General features: G+C 39.6%; 1 protein-coding gene across 5 annotated transcripts in view; it reads left to right on the top strand.

The window, feature by feature from the left end:
* Nucleotides 1–12,529: 12,529 nt before the first annotated feature.
* The window catches only part of STAMBPL1 (STAM binding protein like 1), a 51,964-nt gene continuing 41,189 nt past the window's right edge, over nt 12,530–23,304 (top strand). The window contains exon 1 of one of the 5 annotated variants that reach the window (XM_076009990.1): nt 12,530–12,987. The gene's annotated coding sequence lies outside the window, so the exon portion shown is untranslated. Of the gene's footprint in view, nt 12,988–13,201; nt 13,449–23,304 lie in introns of those variants that run through there. The other 4 variants (XR_012922886.1, XM_076009991.1, XM_012765043.2 and 1 more) reach the window with 4 other exon arrangements.

Raw genomic sequence — 23,304 nt, 5'->3', positions numbered from 1 at the left:
TTATCCTACTCACTGTAGGATAATTAATTGAGCTGATGATCTGCACGTGTTCCAACATGTATATAGCTCTTAAATTAAAATAAAACATACACACACACACACACCCAGGTCAAGCCTTCCACAGAACAAATGGTCTTAAGCATGCACATAATTCCCAACACTTAAAGTTTTCTAGGACCCTGTCGCCTGAGTGCTGCTTCCCCACTCCCACTAACTCACCATCCTCAGAGAATTTCCATCCTCAGTCTTTTCCCTCTCTTGTTGTCCCAGGTGGTAGTGACTGGGTCCTGCCTGTGGTTATGGAAGGGCTTAGCCACCTTTAGCACATGCCTCATCCCAGTCCTGAATCATCCGTGGCACTATTGGAAACCATCTTATTTAGGAAGCATGATAGGAAAACCTGGCATGTGGCTGTATCCCTCTACTTTTCCTAGAAAGATTCTGGTGTGCCCTCCTATCAATAGGCCATAAGGGGAAAAACAAACCCTCATTCAATTTAGCTAAAAGAAAGCAGGAGTATAATTACCACTTAGAGTGCCACCTGGTGTATCTTTGCCAAATGGCACAGACAACTCTGCTAAGAGTCATGGACTTGAAAGCCTGAGGGATATTACAGATCTCTTTCTTTGGAACTAACCTTTGGCAGAGTCCTAAGAATTCCTGTTACGTACCAATCTGAGAAATACAGAATGACTAATATTATAGTGGACATTTGTCTATGATTTTGACTGTGATTCTGAGCAAGCTATGTTTGAGGACTTTCCCATTATGGAAACTGTAAAAAAGAAAATTGTATTGTATTTCTCACATTCCTTTTCACCTCAGAAATAGGCACATGACCTAAGGTTTAAGAATTAGAAGCACCTGCTGCCTGAACTTAGCATTGAAAAATCAGAAGAGAAGAAGTTGAGACTCTGCCATTTCCAATTTAGTTGGAAATTTCCAATTTCCAGTTTCTAAAGGAAGTAAGGCAGTAATTTTAGCAGAAAGGTGCAAACTTTGTGAAGGTTTTTGAGGTTCTATGCTACTTGCAGACTAGCAAGTTAACCTGCTGGTTTCAAAAATGCTGATGAAGATATGAGACCCTTGGATCAAAGACAAAGGACGCTACTCCTCATGCCTGCCCTTTGCTCTGGAGGGAAATATTATCTCTTATCTTCCAAGGCTTTTGCTATGCAAACATACTTGAAAAAATAATCTGGAACAAAGGAAATGAGTGCTTCTGCTTGCAAGATCCGCAGAAATGGAAGACACCAATGGAGAATTATCTCCTAAAACAGGATTCAACAATTGTGTTGGTGAAATTGGAAGTGCTAATTTCGGTGGCGACTCAATCTGACAATAGTGCCACTGGGATCCTCACTAGACCAGTTCTGCAGCATAATCTCCACCATTCGTCCTGGTTGTATCATCTTCAAATCTTATTTTTGGACCCATCTGGAGTTTTTAACCTCTAGCCAGTATTTTCTGCTGAGTTTCTTTCATTCGCAACTATCGATCCTGACCAATATACGTAAGTGGTCACTTCTCACTGGAAAACGCCTATCCATACACATCCATTTCTTGTTCTTCATTTTGGATGGTTCATTTAGCTTCTTAGACATTGGGTAAATTTTCTACCTTCCCACTTACCAAAGCCAGGTGTAAGATCTCTCTTGGGTTCAGTCTTAAAGAAAAAGAAAGTGGGTATCTGTATCATTCAGAGGGCCTAGACCTGGGGGAAAATCCCCAGATAATCTAATTTCTGAAGGTGTTAGATCCCTGGTCTGCAAGTTTCTAGAACCTTGAAAGTTTTATCTTAATCTATATAAAAAAACTAAGCGTCATGAGGACCATTGATAGGATTAACCATTGTTGATTATCTATTTTGCAATAATGCTTTCTAGAATAGTGTTTCTCAGTTCTTGCAAGATATCATTTTGTTCATTAATTTGTACAAGCACATTTATATCATATGAATAATAACATAAATGTTAATATTTTTTGGCTAGTGTACACTTCAGTGGTAAGAATCATTTTTAAAAGGTATTATAGTTGAAGGATTGCTTCACAAAGAGTTCACAATTTAATATTGACTCCCCTATCTAAAAATGTTTTGCATTGCCCTTATAGTAAGAGAAAATATGTTTTTCTAACAATTTTCCAAGAAGAATTGTATATATTAGATCATCTTACTTCTAAGATTAGATACTTTATGTGCCAGCTTCTACGTTTTACCTTAATTAAATATCACATTGCAATCTTGCTTAAAGAATCATAGACATTATGAGTGGGAAGGGACCTTAGAGATTATCTTTGGCTTACTGCTCAATTTAAAAAGGAGGAGGGGGCCAGGCACAGTAGAAGAAACTAAAGATTGAACGTAATTCCATTCCCCCATCATCCAAGAGCTTTCAGAATTCAAATCATTCTCTAGGCACTGAGATAATGCTACAGGAAGTTATTTCTATTGCAAAAGCTTCCTTGTACTAAGTCAATATAGCTTTTAATCAAGCTATTATCAAATCTTAATGAAACATCTGCTGACAGATGCATTTTGTCTCCTTTGTCTAGCCTGCATTGCAAATGTCTCTTTTGCTGGAATCAAGGTTGAAAGAGTAATCAAATGCTTATAAGTGAAGTACACCTTTGTCCAGGAAAGTAAGCTTGGATATTTTCCTGCTGAATTATCTGTAAATACATAGACTTTACCTCCCCCTTTCCCCACTCCAAAGCAACTTATTATTTCTGCATGAATAGCTCCTGTCTCTATTCATTTGTTTCAGCCTTCACTATATTTGCTAATCAAGAATTCTCTTTTAGGCAACAATGGCGGGCTAAAAAAAAAAAAAAAAGAATTCTCTTTGACTACTAATAGTGATGATGATTATTTATTGGGTACCCACAGTGTTGATCACTCGACTAACCACTCTAGTACACCAGTGCAGTGAATATTTACAAGCTTTCTTTTTCTTTTTTTTTTTTTTGAGACAGAGTCTCGCTTTGTTGTCCAGGCTAGAGTGAGTGCCATGGCGTCAGCCTAGCTCACAGCAACCTCAAACTCCTGGGCTCGAGCGATCCTTCTGTCTCAGCCTCCCGAGTAGCTGGGACTACAGGCATGCGCCACCATGCCCGGCTAATTTTTTATATAGATATCAGTTGGCCAATTAATTTCTTTCTATTTATAGTAGAGACGGGGTCTCGCTCTTGCTCAGGCTGGTTTTGAACTCCTGACCTTGAGCAATCCGCCCGCCTCGGCCTCCCAGAGAGCTAGGATTACAGGCGTGAGCCACCACGCCCGGCTACAAGCTTTCTTTAATGTAGTATTATTATCTCTGTTGCATAGATGAAGAAATAAATTAATTTACTGGCTCAAAACTTATACAACTGCAAAGTGGCAGAACTAAGATTCAAATCCAGGTCTGTCTGACTCCACAGCCTTTTCTCTTTACCGATGGAATGAATAGTCTAATTTTCTGCCCAATTAGCTTTTGTTTGTGGTTCTAATAATCCAAGTAGAGAAGAATGTCTTGGGTGAAGATAGTGTAAAAGGTCATCTATTCAACTTTAACTTTCTAAAGTTCCCACCTGGAGACCTACATTCAACTTTCTTGGAATTGATAATGGCTGCTTGGTTGAGCATAAGTGTCTATTAAATTTTTATGTGAGTAATTTGGTAAGATATCTCCTGTCTCCCAGAAGTACTTTTATCTGATGGGATTTCAAATAAAAGAACTTCATTTTAGGGTGAATACCACCTAAATATCTTTTAAAATTTTGTTTAAATCTTTTACTTTTTTTTAAAAAAGTAAACAGTCTTGCTCTGTCACCAGGCTGGAGTGCAGTGGTACAATCATAGCTCACTGCAGCCTTGAACTCCTGGGCTCAAGTGAACCTCCCACCTCAGCCTCCTGAGTGGCTTGGACGAGAGGTGCACACCACTATGCTGCCTCACGTAAATGTCTTTGTAGTTGTTGTTTTTGTTTTTTCCATCCTTTCCTTCTGCCTCAAAGGCATATGTGGCAAGAATAAATGTTTATACATGTTCACAATTGTCAACTCTCTTCTTGGACTTGAAGAGTAGCAGGATGCAGTGAGAGACTTTTGCTTGCTAAGCTAATTCCTGGTCTCTCTTTGTACGGAATCTGGATAATTATAAGAACAGATAACTGGAAATAAGCCTAGGAGGATACATTGATTTACATAATAAAGAGCCAAACAAGCCAATGGAGTGGAAAACACACACACATACACACACACACACACTCACACCCAACCCTGCACCAGCTGTTTTTTAGAGATATTGGTAAAGTTTGGGGTGGGGGAGGAACACAACAAAAACCTTGGAGCAGCTGCCATTGATAAGATACTAAAAATAAGAAAAAAATGTCAAGATGACACCAACACTCTCTTTAGCATCTTTGTGACACACAGTAAAGATTTACATGACTCACTGAAGTTCTGATGCTGAATGGCTATTTCTTTGATTGCAAAAGTATGCTAAGAAATAGTTACAAGGTAGCAGAACATGACTCAAGTTTATTCCTCTTCCTTCTGAAAACCAATCCTTCTGCCTGCATTCTTGGTCTCATCTTGTCCTGCCTCCTTGAGGATCTTACTCTTTTCATTATCTTTGCCCATCTTCCATAGTCTTCTATCTCCTTCTTTCTACCAGCCCCTACTCTCTGCTTCCTTTTCTGGAGGAAGAAACTACAAGGCCCTCATGGTCCCTGATGACCAATCTAGTCCTCACCTTCCTTTGGGATAACTGCCTTGCAGATATCACTCCTATTTCCTTCCCTATACTCACACTCCAATTCCCCATAAGCTGGCTTATGTACCCACTCCTCTTCCGAAAATGTCCCCTCCACCACCAGTGAATTTTAGATGGCAGATAAAATTACCCTCTTTCTTACCCTCAGGTTTTGTTCTTCTTGCTGTCTCTGTAGCCTGTGGCCCTGTCCATCATTCCCTTCTCCCCTCCTATGGTTCAGCGTGTCAGGTCTTCTCACAGCTGCACCATTCCCTTTTCTCATGCATAAATGAGGAAGGTGGTGACATGACCTACTGCATACAGTTGTGTGGACACAGTGAGACAATACAAGCAAACCACTTGGCACAATACCTGGGGCAGGGAAGGATCAGTAAATGTAGCAGCTGTAATTACCATTCCCCATACTCGATTATTTCTGCCTCACTTCCAAGATCATCCTTGCCTGATCATCCTCCCCACCTTCCAAGATCATCCTCCTCACCTCCTTCCACTGCCTGCTATAGGTGGAAATTCGTTAAGGTTGTAGCCCTGGTGCTCAGGCCTCCCCCACTCACTGCCCTTGAGGCTTTCATTCATTTCTGGGTTTTACCTATCATTACTACGCAGATGATCCACAAATTTATACCATGAGGTTAATTTCTCAGGAGTAGGCATTTCCGTTTGACTCTTCTGTGTTTATCTCAAATATATCACCATCTCATTATAGCCTCTATACTATTGCTTCATTTTATTTTATTTTATTTTTCATTTCCAGCAGTGATAGGAGTACTCCCTTTGTAGTCCAGGCTCAAAAACCTCCTTAAACTCCTTCATGATTTAGACATAGTGCTAGGTGCTTAATAGGTGTGATTTCGTTCTATCTTCATAAGAATTCTATCGTATTTACTCATCAAGAAACTGAAGGTTGGAGAAAGTAATTTTTGTAATTTGCCCTTGAACTCCAATCCTTTCAACCAAAGTACCCACTTTTTTTGTGCTTACTCTGCTTCTTAATATCCAACTTTCACAGAATCACTTATTCCTTTATAATACATAAGTGATGCCCATTTGCTTTTATGTGGCATTTGAGTTCTACTCTAATTCTGACCCTATTGTGATGCATTTTACAGATCTACAATTTCTCTCTCCATTCTGTTCTGTGCACCACTGCTAGAAACACAATCCTTCATCCTCTGGCCTGATATGTGTCCTTCCTATCTCACAGGATTGTTAAGGGAACCGACTGACATCATGCTTGGGGAAATAATGTACAATCAGTAAAGTTAGAATCTAGTAAAACTAGCTAGTGGCAAGCTAATCAAGTTTCCTAATCATAATGGAACAGATGGAAGATTAGATTGGTATTACAATATTCAGTGACTTGGATGAGTCACCACCACTTTCATGATCTCAGTTTCCTCTTTTGTAAAGTGAGGAAGTAGAACTAGATGATGTGTCTGGTATCTTTTGATCCTAACACTTAAAGATTCTTCTTGTTCCGAATGCTCTCTATTTTCCACCTCAGAGCATGATAAAGTTTCCTCTGATTAAAATAAAATTATTAAGTCAAAGAAAGACACTACCAACAACCTTTTAGAATTTCCCCTTCTTTTTGGAGAAGGGTATGAGTTTGTGTATACTCACGTCTCTGAAAATATAAATAATATGTTATAAGAGAGTGAATTATGATGACAAAGTTTGACATTCAGTCACAGAAACTGAATAAATCAATTATAAGATGACAGAGCCATGATTATTTGTACTCCTTTGAAGTACAAAGAATGGTGTAGTTTCTAAGGGACTGGTATGAAACTATGGTTTCATTCAAGTTTTATGTTGTAATTACTTTCAAATGGCAAATAAATTGCTATGAATTGAATTCTCCCAAAACTCATGTTGAAGCTCTAATCTCCAATGTGACTATATCTGGAGATAGGGCTTTTAGGAGAGAGTAGCTAAGGTTAAAGTAGATCATATGGATTGGATACTAATCTGATAGGATTGGTGGCCTTACAGATATCTCTCTCTCTCTTTCTCTCCCTCCCCTCACCCCAGCCCCATATAAGGACATAGTTAGCAGGCAGCAGGCATCAGTTGGCAAGCCAGAAAGAGGACCTTCACCAGGACTGAATCACCTCACACCTCGATCTTGGACTTCCCAGCCTCTAGAACTGGAAGAAATAGATTTCTGTTATTGATTGACTGATTGATTGATTGAGACAGGGTCTTGCTCTGTCACTGAGGCTGGAGTACAGGCATCATAGCTCACTGCAGATGCAAACTCCTAGGCTCAAGCAATCCTTCCACCTTGGCCTCCCAAAGTGTTAGGATTATAGACATGAGCCAAGGCGACCAGCCCAGATTTTTGTTACTTAAACCAATCAGTCTCTGGTATTTTGATATGGCAGCCTGAGAAGACTAAGATATAAGTGTTATCAACTTTATGAGCCTAAGAGTTAAGCCCAGGAACACATGCCTAAATATGTATTTAGGGATCTGCTATTTTTAATATTTGTCCTTGGAAAAGGTCATGTCTTTGCTTATATAGCCATAGATAAATTTAACTGTTGTATTTTAAGATAGTATTATTTACTCTAGTAAAATCTGCAGCAGTTGACATTTTTCTATAAACAGAAGATATACTTTTTCTGTTGACCAAAGAAATATTAATATTAATTTAAATAACCAATATAATGCCATCTTGTATATCTAGCACTTTTCCTTTAAATAGAAGCTACTCAAATCTATTGAGTAACTGTTAAATAACAGCAAAAGTCTATGATGAAAGTATCTCTATTGTATTGGAGCAGCCCCGGGGGAGATGTTACAGGATATAGTTTGTCTGTGAGAGCCAGGTACTGTTTCACTGCCCCCCTCCTGCTCTCCCCCCACCTTTCTGTCCTTCAATGCACACATTTTACATCTGCAAATCAGCTGGCAAAAAAATGTTCTTTAAAAAAAAATCTAACATCCCAAACACTATTAATAGTTGGTCCGCATTTACCAATGTCTTACGTACCTAAATCCAAGGGATTAAATAATATCAGCCAAAGAGAGAATTTACATTTTTCATCAAATATCTGACTGTATAGTGAATGTTTAGTGGTAGTAAACCTTATATCTACAAAGTACATTATCATTTTCAGAAAGCTTTAATATTCACTAGCTCCATAACTACATTAAGAGCTATCTAGAGCCACCATTCTTTTGTTTCCAATGGGAAGAAGTAGGCTCAGACAGATCAGGCCCAGGGCAGTTTGTAAACAGTAGAAAAGGACGAGGTTCCAGATATTCCCAAACCTCATCCAGTATCTGGATACGGGAACATAAGGGAACAAAATTGTCTAAGTTTAAGTAAGTAACAGGAAGAGAACACCAAAATAAATCACACGAGTGGAAAAAATAAAATGTGCCTGCCATTTCCATTTTAGAAGCATTGCTTCCTGTGTTTAGTGACACAGGCTAAACTACCATAGTTATAATTCCTCAAATGGAAAGTAAGTTATTTGCAACTTACTGGCTCTCTAATAGCACAGACCAGTGTTTCTCAAACTTTTTGGCCTCAAGCCTTCTTTATATTTTTATAAAGTATCTTTAGAATTATAAAAGATTCCAGAGAGCTTTTGTTTTTGTGAGTTATGTCTGTCCATTTTTACTATATCAGAAAATAAAACAGAAACTTGAAAATGCTTTTTAATAATTTATCAAACAATAATAAACCAATTACATCTTAAACTACATATCACATTTTCATTACAACATAATTATTTTCTGAAACAAAACAAAAATTAGCATTCTAGCTGTGGTGACATCATACATGTAGCTCTGAGACACTCTACTGCAAACTCATGAAAGAATGAGAGTAAAAAAAAGTCAAATAATATATCTGTATTGTCATGAAATAGTTTCGACCTTGCAGAGATCTGAAGGGATTACAGGGATCCCTGGGCTACGCTTTGAGAACCAATGGTATAAATGATAGCAAAGCCAGAATCTTAAGAACATGTGTTTTTAAGAATATGATAATTACTGAAGTATATACTTTTAAGTGCATAAAAGTATATGCACTTAAGTATATGCATAAAAGCATATGCACATAAAAGTATATGCACTCTGAGATGAATATTTTTTTCCAACAGAATCTGTTGGGTATTTTAATTCTCCTCTTTCCCTGGAGACTTTGACTTTAAAGACAATCCAGAGCCAGGGAATTCTAAATCTGAAACAAAGGACAAGGACTCCAGCCAATCTGGTGTCAGCAAGAATGCCCAGTGATAATACCCTAGGGACCACCATGTTATGCACATACACCAAACAACGTGAAGACTACAGTACATGAAAGTAGTTTTGGCTTTCTGATTAATGTAAATTCAACTCTGCATACTTTCTCTTTGTATTGTCAGGTCCAAGAAATAAAATCCAATTAGGATGTTGACAGATGGAGAGACTAGAGACTCCATGCTCTTGGGCTTTGGGGTGCCACAAAGAGAATGGCAGACATCCCTATTAAGACCATTCAGCAAGAAGGATCCTCCTTGTTTTGAATACAAATGCCCCAAAGCTATTCCAGCTTCTCAGAACAGCTCTATCTCTGATTTTGTGGGATAGGAAAAAAATTTGAGTTCTGGCTCCATATTACTCATGCAGTGAGAAAGGTATTAATGCTTTGTCATTTGTCATCAGTTGGGAAATACTCGAATGTAATATTGCTTAACAAAGCAATTTAGAATGCAATGCCCTATTTTAATCTATACCATCAACTAAGCAAATGACAGGGAAGTCACAATCCCTCAGTTCATCACTCTTCTTTGTGAAATAAAGCGCCTTCCCTTTCTTCCTCCCTTCTTTATTTCTATATTTTTTTCCTTTCTCCAATATTTATAATGTACTTATTATGAATGAGGTATTTGATCGATTCAACTTCATATTTATCTGGCTGCCAGATCTGCTTGTTTTGATTATTAAATATTTCTGACCGGCCCCAGTGGCTCATGCCTTTAGTCCTAACACTCTGGGAGGCCAAGGAGGGAGGATTGCTTGAGGTCAGGAGTTTGAGATCAGCTTGAGCAAGAGCAAGGCCCAGTCTCTCCTAAAAATAAAAAAATTGGTCAGGTGCAGTGGCATGCACTTTTAAGTGTCAGCTACTGGGAGGCTGAGGCAGGAGGATCACCAAGTCCAGGAGTCTGAGGTTGCCGTGAGCTAGGCTGACACCACAGCACTCTAGTCTGGCAACAGATCAAGACTCTGTCTCAAAAAAAAACAAACAAAAAAAACAAAATTCTTCTTCCTAAATAAAAGAAAAACATGCCCTTTGTAAAAAAAATTAAAATTATAGTAAAGCATAAAGAAAATCATTATAATTGCCCTAAATAACTAATATGTAGGAGATAATTTTAATAAATTCTCCTAGAGTTTTTTCTGTATTTTTACCTACTTGAGATTATATGTATACACAATTTTGCATTCTTGTTTGCTTAACATTGTATCATAATTAGTTCCAATGTCATTAAAAATCCATCATAAACATAATTTTAATGCCTAAAGTTAGTGACAAATATCTCAATGGACAAATCTTATTGCATGTATCAGATATCCTTAGGATAATCTGCTTCTTAGAAGTAGAATTACCAGGGGTGGAAGGGAGTAGATTTTAGAACTGACAAATTCCCTTCCCGACAGTGTACCAAAATTACATCACCAGATAAAAGTGCTCATTTCATTACACCCTCAGCAGTAATGAAGAAATGTTGATTTATAAACAATCTTTGCTAATGTGATTGGTAAGGCTGAAAAATTCTGTCTTTTAAAAAATCTGCATTTCTGGTACTATTGAGATTGAATCTTTAAAAATGCAAGTGAAACTATAGAACACATAAAAATTTTCTAAGATAAAAGTTGTATAAATACCTGGGTGCTCATTCTTCATTACCTTCATCAAAGGGAGACAGAGCTCCAATTACCCCAAAAGTTGCCGTATCAGAGTTCTTGATGCCAAATGCTGGCATCACTTCTGGCTAACTTAGTAAGAGGAGAAATCTACTGGAAGGTCATCAGATGTCACGCCAAAGAGGAGGGCTGGAGAACTGGGCCCCTCACACAGGCAGGGAAGTTTGGCAGCTGGAATTAGAACAGGTCACACTACTCAAACAGCCCACTTTAGGACACCACTGGCATGGCCACAGTAGACACTACTGTCTGTCACCTCTGGCACTACTGTCCTTGGACACAAAAGCCACTTCTCAGATAATGGAGTTATTTCTAAAATGTCTTTTCTTTGAATCGCAAAATCCAGATTCAAAGAGCTGGACAGGCTGAACTTAGTTCTCATGATGGCACCCTAGATGCCACAGGGTGGGGACAGTGAGTATTGGGACATTTTGGCTTTTATGAGAATTTGGATGCAACATAGAAAGACCTAGCATCAATGATCAATGACCACTATAAATATGTATGTGGAATTTTTCCTTTCATAATACTTTTTAGGAATCTGGTTAAACTTCTTATCACTGAATTTTAGATTGTCCAGTAGGTCATGACATTATCTGGTCCATAATTGCAAACTCAATTGTCTACCATAGCTTCAAATGTCAGGGAGTGGGGAGGTTAGTGGAAAACTGAGTGGCGAGGCTGGTGGAAAATCTTCCCAGCCCAAAGGCAGACACCTGCTACTCAGCGCCAGCTGGTGGTTGCTAGAACCCACCAATCTTGCAATTTTTCAGAACATGCCAAATGTCTGAATTTTTGTGAAATTTCCGGATTTTAAGATTTGGAACCAAATTCAAAATTATAAAAAGAACAACATCTTAAAAATCAAACCTCTTCATTTTAAAAACCAGTGCAGGAAGATGAGATCTAAGAAGGTGAAACGCCCAAGACCAAATAACTCAGGTGGTGACAGAGCCAGGGCTAGAAGTTTGGTCTCCAGATGAAAAGCTAACTATGAAAGCCAATGGTCCGCCATCCAGCTCTGCAGCCACTTCTTTCACTTGGAGATACCCTCTCAAGCAAGCTCAAGAAAATCACATGTATTTCATCCAGCAGCAGCAGTGTTCATAGAATGTTTATAAATTCATAGACTCTGTCCAGCAAGGGAAACAGATTTCTGTGTCACATCATAATTTAAATCTTAGCTTCCACCACTTTCTAGGTGGGTAACCTGGGATTAATTACTTCTCTGTGTCTCACTCATGGAAAAATAAATAAATAAATAAGAGTACCTTTTATATATAAGGCTGTAGCAGATGGGATAAGATTACTCGTACCCAGTGCCTGGCACAGTGCCAACATTATGGTAGCAACACTGCACGTGGTAATAATATGTTATTACTAATATCATTCTAGGAGATATCGTAATAGTTTGTATTTCCCAAGTACACAAAGGCGAAGGGAGGGAGAGCTAAGGTGTTTCATGATACGTAGGTGTATCCAGTTATGGATAAATCTCAACATGGAATTCCTAACATGAGGTGTAAGTGGGATTTTCACTCAAACCCTGTCCCTCCCCAGACTCCAGTGGCAGTTTCACAGGCAAACCCAGCTGTGTTAAGGTTTGTGTACCCTGCAGTCTCCAAAAGCACCATTCCTGTCTGTCTGGGTGAAACTGATAGCGCAGCAGGGGGGAGTCCAGGTGGTCCCAGGCTGGGGGTGGAGGGGGTGACGTGCGGGGTTTCATAAGGGAAAGTCGCGCCCGACTGGTTCACTCTCGCTCTGAGCCATCCTTGGGGACCTGCTTCCACCTGTGAGCTGTTTCCGCAGAACGCGGGAGGCCGCCACCGCGGAGGAGGGGGCGGAGGCAGAGGCGGAGGCGGCACCCAGGGGCTGGGGCTAGGGAGGCCCGGACCATCGCAGTGACAATTTGTTTTCCTGCAGAGGCGGCAGCAGGGACGGCTGCTGCGGGCTGGGGGCCGGCCGGCCTGCGCGTGGGTTTGCGAGGGAGCTGTTCGCCCCGTGCGCCGGCGTGTCCGACAGCGAGGAGCAGGAAGGCGGCGAGGAGAGCGACGCGCGCGGGGCGCGAGCGAGCAGAGCCAGCGAAGCCCCACCGCCCGCAGAGGAGGAGGGGGAGGCGGCAGGGCTGAGGCCAGCGAGCGGGCGCCTCCTCGCCGGCTGCCGCTGTCGCCCCGCTGCGGTGCCTTCCAGCAAAAGCCACCGGGGGCCCGGGCTGCAGCGGCCAGACGGATGCCCAGGCCACGCGGCAGGCGCGGGGGCAGCCGCCGCAGTCGCCGACCCACGCGGGCTCCGGACATCCAGGGCTGCCGGTGAGTGGCCGCGCGCGCGCGGGTGGGGGCGCGCCCCGCGCCGGGAAGTGCGCACGCCGGCTGCGTGTGCCCGGCGGCCCGGCGCGGTCCGTCCTTCCGCCCGCGACGTCCGGTCCCGGGCTTGCTCCGGGGGAAGAAAACGCGCCTCGGCGGCGGCTGCTCGCTTCCTTCCTGCCAGCCCTGCCATCGGCCGCCGCGCCGGTGCTGCCGCCGCGGGCCCTCCCCGGGCCCCGGGGGGTTAATGTCACCTTGATGGGGGAGGCAGGAAGCTGTGGCTCCTGGTGGCGGGGCGGGACTACGGTGGTGACCTAGACGCGGGCGCGCGTGGGTTTCTGGTTCAGCCTTGGGATGCAGCGCTGGAGAGGATGTCGACATTCAGAGTGCATGGTGTGGAGGAGGAAGGGGCAAGGGTTAGAAAAACAGACCTCACCCCTGCGGAGCCTGAGGTACACCCTTTCCAGGTGATGTTACTTTTACCATTTGTCAGAAACTTTTAAGACATTTCCCCTCACCTGAATAATCTAAGCCTTCCCTGAAAACCCCCCACTGCGATGCACAAAGAAATGGAATGTCACTACTAAAACATAATTTTCCAGAACTTTCTCTAAAACACCCCACACCGCGTATAGCCCAGAGCCTATGGTTCTGTAATTATTGATTGAAGCTTAAAAGAAAAATTGTATAAGGCATAAATAATTCACGAAAGGGAACCTGATCTAGAAGACTGAAAGAAATCTTAAGTGTGGAGGGGTAGGGGTGGGTGGCTTGCTTTCTGGAAATCAGTGTTTGGTGGTAAGTAAAGCAGACATCTTTCAAAGTAAGCCCCAGGGAGCACACTGCTTTCCAATGACACCCTGCTAATCGCCGAAAGTCCTAGGTTTTAAGGGCTTTTCAAAAAAATATAATGGATATCACTGGGATGTTGATCTAAGGTCTCATTCAAGGGCCTTGTCAAGGTTAATAATGCAGATTTGTTCCAGCAGATAAAGAAGTACAGCTGAATGTTTGATTTTCTGTTTCAGTTTTTTGATGGTAATTCTTGAGGGTTGTTTTACACAGAGATTAAGCCACAGTGTTTTGTCTTTTTCCAGACCTTGTTTCAATTGGCAATTTTATGTTTTCAGGATGGATGATGCTATATGGAACTTCAAAAATGTATTCTGACTGGATTGTAGAGGGCATTTTGTAGCTACACTATAAATATCTACGTTTATTTTTAACACAAGTCTTTAAGCAGTAAGGTCTTTTTGTTTACCATTTGCACCATTAAGAGCTTCATTCAAATGCATGAAATGTTATTGGAATCTACCTGGAGAATAAATTGGCTGCTTGTTTTCTGTTCAAGCCTACATACAGCAAAATTGTTTGCCACTTGGCAGTGTGCTTTTGAATACACTTGGATTGTAATTTATATATCAGCTGGTTCTTGGAAATTAGAAGAAGAAACTTGTTTCTTTAATCCTGTTTTGTAAAGTGAACACCATTTAAATTACAAGGCAGGTACCCTTTATCCATATCTCTGTCATCCAGGCCAGTTTCTTACCTACTTTTGCCATGTCTCCTAGGATTCGTGTTGCTTGTGGGAGGATTGGAGGGAGTAGCGTCCTGAGGGTGTCCTTAGCAGAGAGGTTACTCCTGGAGGAAAGGGTATCTCTGGGCTGGTTCCTGAGAAGGGCTGACAAAAATATTTCTAAAGGATTGTTAATAATTGTTACCTCTTCTTGCTTTCAGCACATAGGACTTAATTAGCTCAGTTTCATCATGTTCCTTCTTTAAGGACCCTTCCCAGGCCTACTTACAGCTACAACCAGGGAGTGAGATTAAATTTTACAGAGAAGAAAAGCCTGATAATTCTCATGCAAAAACATAAGAGGTAGAAGAGATGTGAGAGGAAATAATGTAGATGCTGCCCAGAAAGTACCAGGCGCTTTCCTGGTGGATACATTTATCAGTGAGAGACATTTTAATTAATCTATTGGATTTGTGATTCTGTCTAATACTAACCTTTTTCCTTGACCCTGTGAAAAATTTGTAAGTGGCTTCAACTGAAACTAGGAGCAATGACTCATGGTTGTCCCTGAAGATATTAGAGCCAGATTTCCATTGCATCCCTTAGGGCTGATGGATTACAGGTGTTCAAGAAATGTTTGTTATGTAAGTAACAAATCTAGAATGTCTTTCTCTTCCCAACCTAACTATATCACCTCTTCCGGCTTTGTTTTTTGTTTTTTTTGTTTTTTTTATATAAATCAAACATTTTATCAAATTGAATTGCAGTTCATATATTCAGCTAAGAAAACCAACTTGCTCAATTGAAGGAACAATAACAATCCCTCTAAAACAAAACAATAACAAACGAAAACCACTGTATTGGTACCTGTTCACTTGTAAATTCCAGCTATCTGGACATGTGAACTGTCCAGCTGGATGTGTGAGTGTACATTCAAAAATCCTGAGTTGACATCAGAACGTTCAACTCAGGAATAATCTGGATGTAGCTACCTCTGGATGTGGCTTTTGTCAGAAATTATTTGCATTTCTAAGCAAATCAGATGAACTTCTAGTACAATCTTGCATCTCTTCATGCCGAGTGGAGAGGCTGATTAAACATTTGGCATGTTGCTAAGTCTTCAAAGCCCATGTTGCTTGTTCTCTTTCTAAATTTTAAATTAATTCCATATTATTTTTGTCTATTGATGTGGTTAGAGACATTAGTTCAGACTTAGTAACTTGTGTTTATTAAAAGCAGTCTCTTGATATAAGCACCAGGAATTCTTATGTTTTGATTTGCTCTAGTTAACCTTTGAAGGCACTCTTTTGGGACTGGGTACCTTGTTTGGTCTTGAATATTAAGAAATGTTAATGACTTTTTTTGTTTTAGTTCCAGCTTTCAATCTCTAATCATTAGAGAGTCTCCCTGTGATTTAGGTTTTAACTTCAGGATGAAAGATTAGGAAGCTAACTTTTACCTGTATATTAACATTTTGGTGTATAATAGTAATGCAGCTTTTCTCTTAGATATTCTTTCATGTCCTTCTCACATCAAGCTTATTTCATTTTGAATAAAATGAGATCCTGAAATATTTCATTTTTTTATTGGGCCATGTGCAAAAATACATACATAAAATAAAAAATTGCATCTCACCATTCTGAAGTCACATGAACACTGTTCTTCTCTGCGTAATGAAAAGTGGCCATTCATATCAAATATTTATTTGCTAGGTCGGCACTAGCACTTGAATGAGAGGTAGAGGCAGGCCCTTGAAAGCCGGAGAGTGGAATTTTGATTTGATGTTGTAGCCAACTGTAGGACCCTTGAAAAGGAGCAAGTGCTCAGAAGAGCACTTTGGCAATTGGGCGGGGGTGGATCATTAGGAGGGAGTGGGGGCAATAATCTGGTGTGAGATGATGGCAGCCTGATATCAGATCCCAGGGACTGTGAGATACAGAAGGGAAACTCCAGGCACTCAAACATCAGGATCCTTTTTTTTTTTTATGTGGAAGAGGGATTGCAGACCTGTGGCACAGATGTGGTCACTAATATATCCCATCACCAGTTAATCACAGCATTCTTTCCTGCTGAGCCCTTGTGATTGTAACCTCAGAATCTTGCAAACATAAACCTTAGTTATTGAGCACGTGCTGTACGCCAGGCATTCATTGCACTGAGCTTTAACACACATTTTCTCAAGGATGATGGAGTGGTTCGGAAGATGAAAATTTTTTGCCATTTACTAGTTGTGTGTCTTGGGCAAGTTACTGACTTCTCTGAGCCTGTTTCATCATCTTTTATTTGGGATATTAGTTTTTATCTCATAAGATTTGGGGGAGGATTCAATGAGTAAATAAGTGTACATGAAGAGTGCTTAGAACAGTGTCTGGCACACAGCTAGGTGCTTTATGTGTTTCTTATCCTTGTTACTAATTTTTAGAACAAACGTATGCAACAGGTGCCATTTTGCAGATTTAAAAATCGAGGTACAAAGAGACTATGTAAATTGCCTTTTATGGGAGGCTGGTAAGTGATTGAGCTGGAAGTCCAACCCGGACCTCTGTCTCCTATACTGCATGCCAGATGCTGGGGATACTGATTGGAGCAAGAAAAGTAGGGGCTTGTCCTCATGGAGCTTCAGGGCTTAGAATTAGTACCCAGGTTATTACCAAAAGCTTTTGCTATTTTGCCTGGGCATTTTGTATTTTGTAAATAATGTTTTTCATTCATTAACTAAGTTTTTTATTAAGAAGTATTCCAATGTGTGTATGGGGAGTTTTTTGTTTGTTTGTGTTTTGGGTTTTTTGTTTTGTTTTGTTGCCTAACGGTTGGCATATACAACACATACATCTCTCCTTACATTGACTGATTCTTTGCTGGAAGTAGGGAGGATATGCCTCCCTAATATAATGTATATCAGGTTCTGGAATGAGTTTTAGGATTCTGAAAAACTTCTATGCCATCCATCCCTCTCTACACTCCCAGAGTCTCAGATTTCTCCCATTTGTAAGCCATGGTGGAATGATGATAACATTTCTAATCATTTTTAAGTTCAGCTTATTCAGAGTATTTTATAGAGTAACAGCAGAGCAAATTTTAACTGTTCTTTGACTTGTCAAAATGATTGTGTCTAATTATAAGAGTCCAAATTGTAATTATAGGTGGAAAGACTGATATGGCAGTGAAGAATATACAAGTCTCAATTCCTCCAGAGCTTTAGGATGCAATCTACTCTCACTGATTTCAAACTTTTGACTTTATTACATTGATCCTTATAATTCTTTTTTCTTATAACTTTTAGAAATCTATAACTAGCATTCTTTTTTTTTCTAAGTAGGTGAAAGTTTTTTCTTGGTCTTGTATAAAGTTCATGGGTAAAATATTATTTCATGGCGTAAAATTGTTAAATCTCATCTTCAAAAATATATTCTGCATCCTTTGATTTACCCTTTTGTGTAAATTACACATTTCCTTACTTAAAGTTCAATTATTTTAAGAGAAACTTTTATTTAATAAAATTGTGTGAGTTTTAACTTGATTAAGAATGACAGAATTTGAGATTTGGTGAATTTGGCCTTGTGTTTTGTTTTTGAAACTTTTGCTATACTTATGTTTCAATGGCATTGCAGTAACTGAACCAAAGATTCAGCAAAAGCTCATACAAGAGATAAGCAGTAAGAAATCTATCACAGATTATTCATTTTGATTTTGTGACTTGATGAATCTCTCAGTTAATTTAGAAACTGAAGGCCAGTGATGACTCATTTTTAATCCTCCTGGCTTCCTGTGAACTCCGCCTATGTTTTGCATTTGCCTCTGCTCAGAGAGATGCTCCAGTGTGGGTTCCTTTGAGGGTGCTACATTTCAGACTTGAATGGCTGGGGCGATAGGCACCTGTGCACCTTTAATTAAAAGCATAAGGAATGCATAATCAGGAATGGCAATTATGGCTAGGTTCAGCTCATCTAAGGGCCCTGCGATTTTATTTATCATATCACTAGAACCACATCTTTCAAAACTGGAAATGTGCATTTTAATAACTGAGAAGAAATACAGAGAGGCCTCTGTATCTGTGGGTTTCATCCTTCAGTCTTCTGGTGAATTGACTCTAGCTCTTTTTCCAATTTGTTTTATCCTTGAAAGTTTGATTTATAAATTGTTCGGTAAGTTTTTGGTTTTGTTTTTTTTTAACAATAAGAACAAATGTACAGGGTGGATAGAATGAGATTAGAAAAGAGAGGCCTGGAATAAGCCCTTCATATGTTACTGTTCCTATTCAAAGGAAACAGAAAAACTGCTGACCGAATCTATATAGTACTTAAGCTAAATATATAAATAAATAAAATTAAAGTCACTTGGAATCATTGGTGAGTGTGGAACTTTGTTTTCCCAATTAATAAAAAATTCAAGAAATTAAAATGTGGATCTTGAAAGAAATATAAGTATCATATTCGTTTGGCACATATTGTTATTTTTCTTTCGTCAAATATATTATTATTGAAAGACTTGGAAAGTGATTCTCAAACTAGTCTCACATAAAGAAAATGTCCTTCATCCCATCCCCAGAGATTATTATTCAAAACATTTGGGTGGAGCCCAGCAGCCTTCCTTTTGAGGATCTTCTCAGAAGATTCTCATGCAAGTGGTTAGTAAACCACCCTTTGAGAAAAATCTCCTTACGAGCTAAATCTAATTTTATATACAAATTCTGGCTTCTATTTTATGTTTTGAGCATTCGTTCCTTCGATTTCATAGACGTTTTGATGAAATAACATATGCGTCAGTGCTGCCTTGGTGTTCTTGGAAAGGCCCAGTATACTGCCTTTCATGTTCTTCATAATACCTGTGTTTTCATGGACGGAATCAGAAAACCACAGTGTTGGTGGGAATTTTTAGAGATAATGTCGAACATCCTTCTGAAGGGCAGATATTTGGCTAGGGCAGAGATGGGTTTGATGAAAGGGAAGTGGGGAGGCATTAGGGAGCAGTGGGAAACACAGAGGAGGGGAAATAGGTCAGATCATGAGGACGCTGAAGGGCCACAAGGGCATTAAGACCTGTTCTGGCAGGCACTAGGTGACCACTATGTGTTTGTGAGCAGGGGGCCAGCCAGATGCAAACAAGTGAACACTTGCGCTAGGAACACAAAGTATGTGGTCCAGAAACAGAGGATCAAGGAACAGGTGGGTGACACAGACTGATTTTTCACCATAAAGGCAGAAAGAAGCATGGATGAGGACGAGGGCCCCTGAATTTGGCAGGGTCAGCTTCTAAGGGTTTATGCAGTAGGGTTCTCCGACTCTGTGTTCCTGAAGGTCTGTAGCTGAGAAATTGCTCTTTTCATGCAATTGCATGTTATGGTGTGTAACACGAAGGCCACCCAGCTTGGCCATCAGGCCAGACCAGCCCCTCTGGATTTAGAAAGTTCTTGAATAATCACTACAACTACTACTACCTTAAGATCGTGAGGCAAGGAGGGCACAGTTGTTCTCACTTTGGACCAGAGAAACAAACTTAGGGAGTAATGTATTAAAATTCACACATGGAGAAATTGTCAAGGTTTGGGTGCAAATCCAGGGCCAATTCAAACTTCTATGCTTTAAAAAGGTATAATTTGTCTGATTATAAAGTGGTACATACTTCTAACAAAATGAAAGACCTTCATGATCTCCCTCTTGAGAGAACAACTGAGAAAAATCCAGTGACTGCTGTTCCATATTTATTCTTGTGAATGCCAGTGTGTATTAAATACACATGTATTCATATTACAAGGATGAGTCGTACTTTATATATTATTCCATAACTTGCTCTTTTCACTTAATTCTCAAACTTGGCCAACGTCCTGGGTCATTGTATATAGATGTAAGTCCTTTCTAATGGCTTCATCCATGATAGAGATTATTTCAAATAGTCCCCTGTTGATGGCTATTTATTTTTATTTCTAGAATTTTAATATTTTTAAACAATGCTGCAGTGTGTTTCTATGTGTGTGAGAGAGTATGTGTTATATGGGCAGGGTAAACTATGGGGAAATCTTAGAATTGGAATTGCTTAGTCAACACGATGCATATTATAAAGGAATATTGCCATTTTTTTTCCAGTCCTCATCAGTACTCAGTATGATCAATCATGTAAATTTTATCAATCCACTAAGTAAAAATATCTTGTTTACAATCACAGTTTCTTAATTACTAGTGAGTTTAAACATTTTTTTATGTTACTTAGCTGTTTATATTTCTCTTATGCCTTGCTAATGTCATTTGCCCATTTTTTTTTCTCAGAAACATTTAATAGGGACTTACTGACAGAAGCCATGTTTCTTGTGGTGACAGTGGTGAGAGGAAGAAATGGGTAGGACAACTCAAGTCGATCCCCTCAGGGAGCGGCAAGAATGTTGTGTGAATCTGCCCACCACGGTCAGGATTTATGGGCAGGGTAGTTTTGATCCAAAGGCAGGATTTATAATAAAGTCTGTGTGCTAGAGGCAGTCCCAGAACAGGGGTTAGTCAGAAGTCAACATGGCGGGGTAGCATCCAAGATGGAGTTTGGCTTAGCTTCCACACTCCACCCCGCAATCCAGCTCTTACAGTCGCACACACTGTCCTTCTGCGGGATGCTCCCTGAGCCTTTAGTGGGGAGGGCACTTGATATTGTGTAACTTTAGCAGCAGTGCCTTGGCAATGGACGACAGGTCAGGCCCAGTGGGTTTCCAAATGAGGGAGATTTTCAGGCTTTGAATCATCTATAGTTTTCGGAATACTGTGATTTTTATTTTCTCAGGAGTAAAACAAGAGATATATAACATTAATAATTTGATATAATGTACACAAGGATTACAACCAAAAGAATTTACGTACTAGAACAACAACAAAAAGAACCTATTCCATTAGGGAGCCGTGGAGAAAATTACAACCCAGTTCTTCTTTATGGACTTGGTATAACCAGGAAATAATTCAGAATTTAGTTCAAATTATAGAAGAACTCAAAAACAATGGTTAGGGCTAGAATCTAATAACAACCATACCATAGATTTTATTTTCCTGAAACATTTTTTTTTTATCTCCAGTTTCCCCATTTCTACCAAGGATAAATCATAGTAGGGCCAATTTATTTGCAAAATAAATTTTAGTGTGATTTTACTTTGCCTAATTTTTTGCATAAAGTACAGCAATTATTGGCCACATAGACTCTTTGTAAGTTGGTTTTGCAGCAACTTTCATAAGAAATTTCAGGTTACACTTTTTAAAAGCCTACAGCCAAGCCAAGGATTCACCACTAGACTGTGTTTATAGTGCTTGTATGAATTGGCTGAATTCCCCTCTTCTCCACGTCCCAAAATATCTTGAGATACCGAAGTTCATCAGAAAGTAACATTCTTTACTTATCACAGGTCAGGAATCTTACAAGAGAGGCAGGGTACCAGGCCAGTCTTTCCAAGGGGCTTTTTTTTTTATTGACTTTATAAAGTCAAACTTAATTCCTCAAAGCAGTCTGGTCATATCTGAAAATATTCCATTCTAGGCAAAGCCTTGGTAAAATAAACAGTGTCTCCAATTGTTTCTTGTTACAAAAGGAAACATTCTTATTGAATTTATGCAAATAACTATATTGCCATAAAATAAGAATACTCACAAATTGTTTCCAAATTTTGGAGAAATCATGTAGAGAGAAAGATAAAGTTTGCTTACAAAAGGTTACTTTACCCAGTTTCTCTAAGTTATACATAGCTCAAAAGGAAAAATCTTTTCCTAACTCTTCTTCACATTACCCGAGACAGCATGAGTATTTCAGTTGTCAATATTATTTTATGTCTTTAGTCACAGGGGCAGCTTCAGCTAACATCCCATAGCAAGGGACATTAGTCTCATTTCACTTGGCCTGATTATTTGCATAAAGTACAGCAATAGTTATGGGCCATATAAACTCTTTGTAAGTTGGTTTTGCTGAAATTTTCATAGGAACTTTCAGGTTAGACTTTTTAAAAGCCAGAAAGCCAAGGCAAGGATTCACTATAGGACTATGCTTGTAGTACTTGTGCAAGTTGGGTGAATCTCCCAATTTGTAAATGCCCCTCAAATTCTCTACTCCAAAATCGCAGTAAAAATCATTGGGAGGTGATCATAGTCATTTGCCCATTTTTATTCAAGTCTTTGTCGTTTTCTTACTATTCTGGGAATGTTTCCTATAGTTTAGAGGAAGTAGATATTATAGCTGTCATTGATGCAAAAATTTTTTTCCTTTGTTGTTCTCTTATTTTTTGAAAAGATTTTTAAAGGTACAATTTGATCATTTCTGACTTTAGTTATCTTGACACTTTTCTTTAAGAGTTGTTTGGTAGAAAAATCCCTTGATTTAGGTTCATCTGATGTTTCTTCATGAGTATATGTAATCAAGGCGGTGACCTGGTCAGGTGGTGGTCAAAAAATGTAGCCTAAAGAGGAGATGCTTAAGCTACCACTAGGAAGATAGATAGAAAGAAGAAGTGTGAACTGAGGGTGGAGTGCCTTTGCAATTGGCTTTGCATAGTGGATCTCAGCAATTAGAAGCAGCCAGTGCACTAGGGCTTCCTATACTGCCTCTGAGCCATTAGAAGAAGCCAGTGTGTGGAGGAGAGGGTACAAGAAAGCTGATGAGGAGGCAGCTGCATCAGACTAAGCTTTGTGGTGCTTCTTAAGGATATACGATATTAATAGCAGTGCAAAGGCATTCGAAGGATTTATGCAAAGGAATGACAGAATCTGAATCAGATTTGTTTTTGTTTTTTTTTTATTTCGGCATATTATGGGGGTACAGATTTTAAGGTTTCAATAAATGCCCATTTCCCC

Source organism: Microcebus murinus, chromosome 14 (genome assembly GCF_040939455.1).
Source record: "Microcebus murinus isolate Inina chromosome 14, M.murinus_Inina_mat1.0, whole genome shotgun sequence".
Taxonomy (NCBI): Eukaryota; Metazoa; Chordata; class Mammalia; order Primates; family Cheirogaleidae; genus Microcebus; species Microcebus murinus.
Note: the sequence above shows the minus strand (reverse complement) of the source record. Positions and strands in the feature narration are given on the sequence as shown.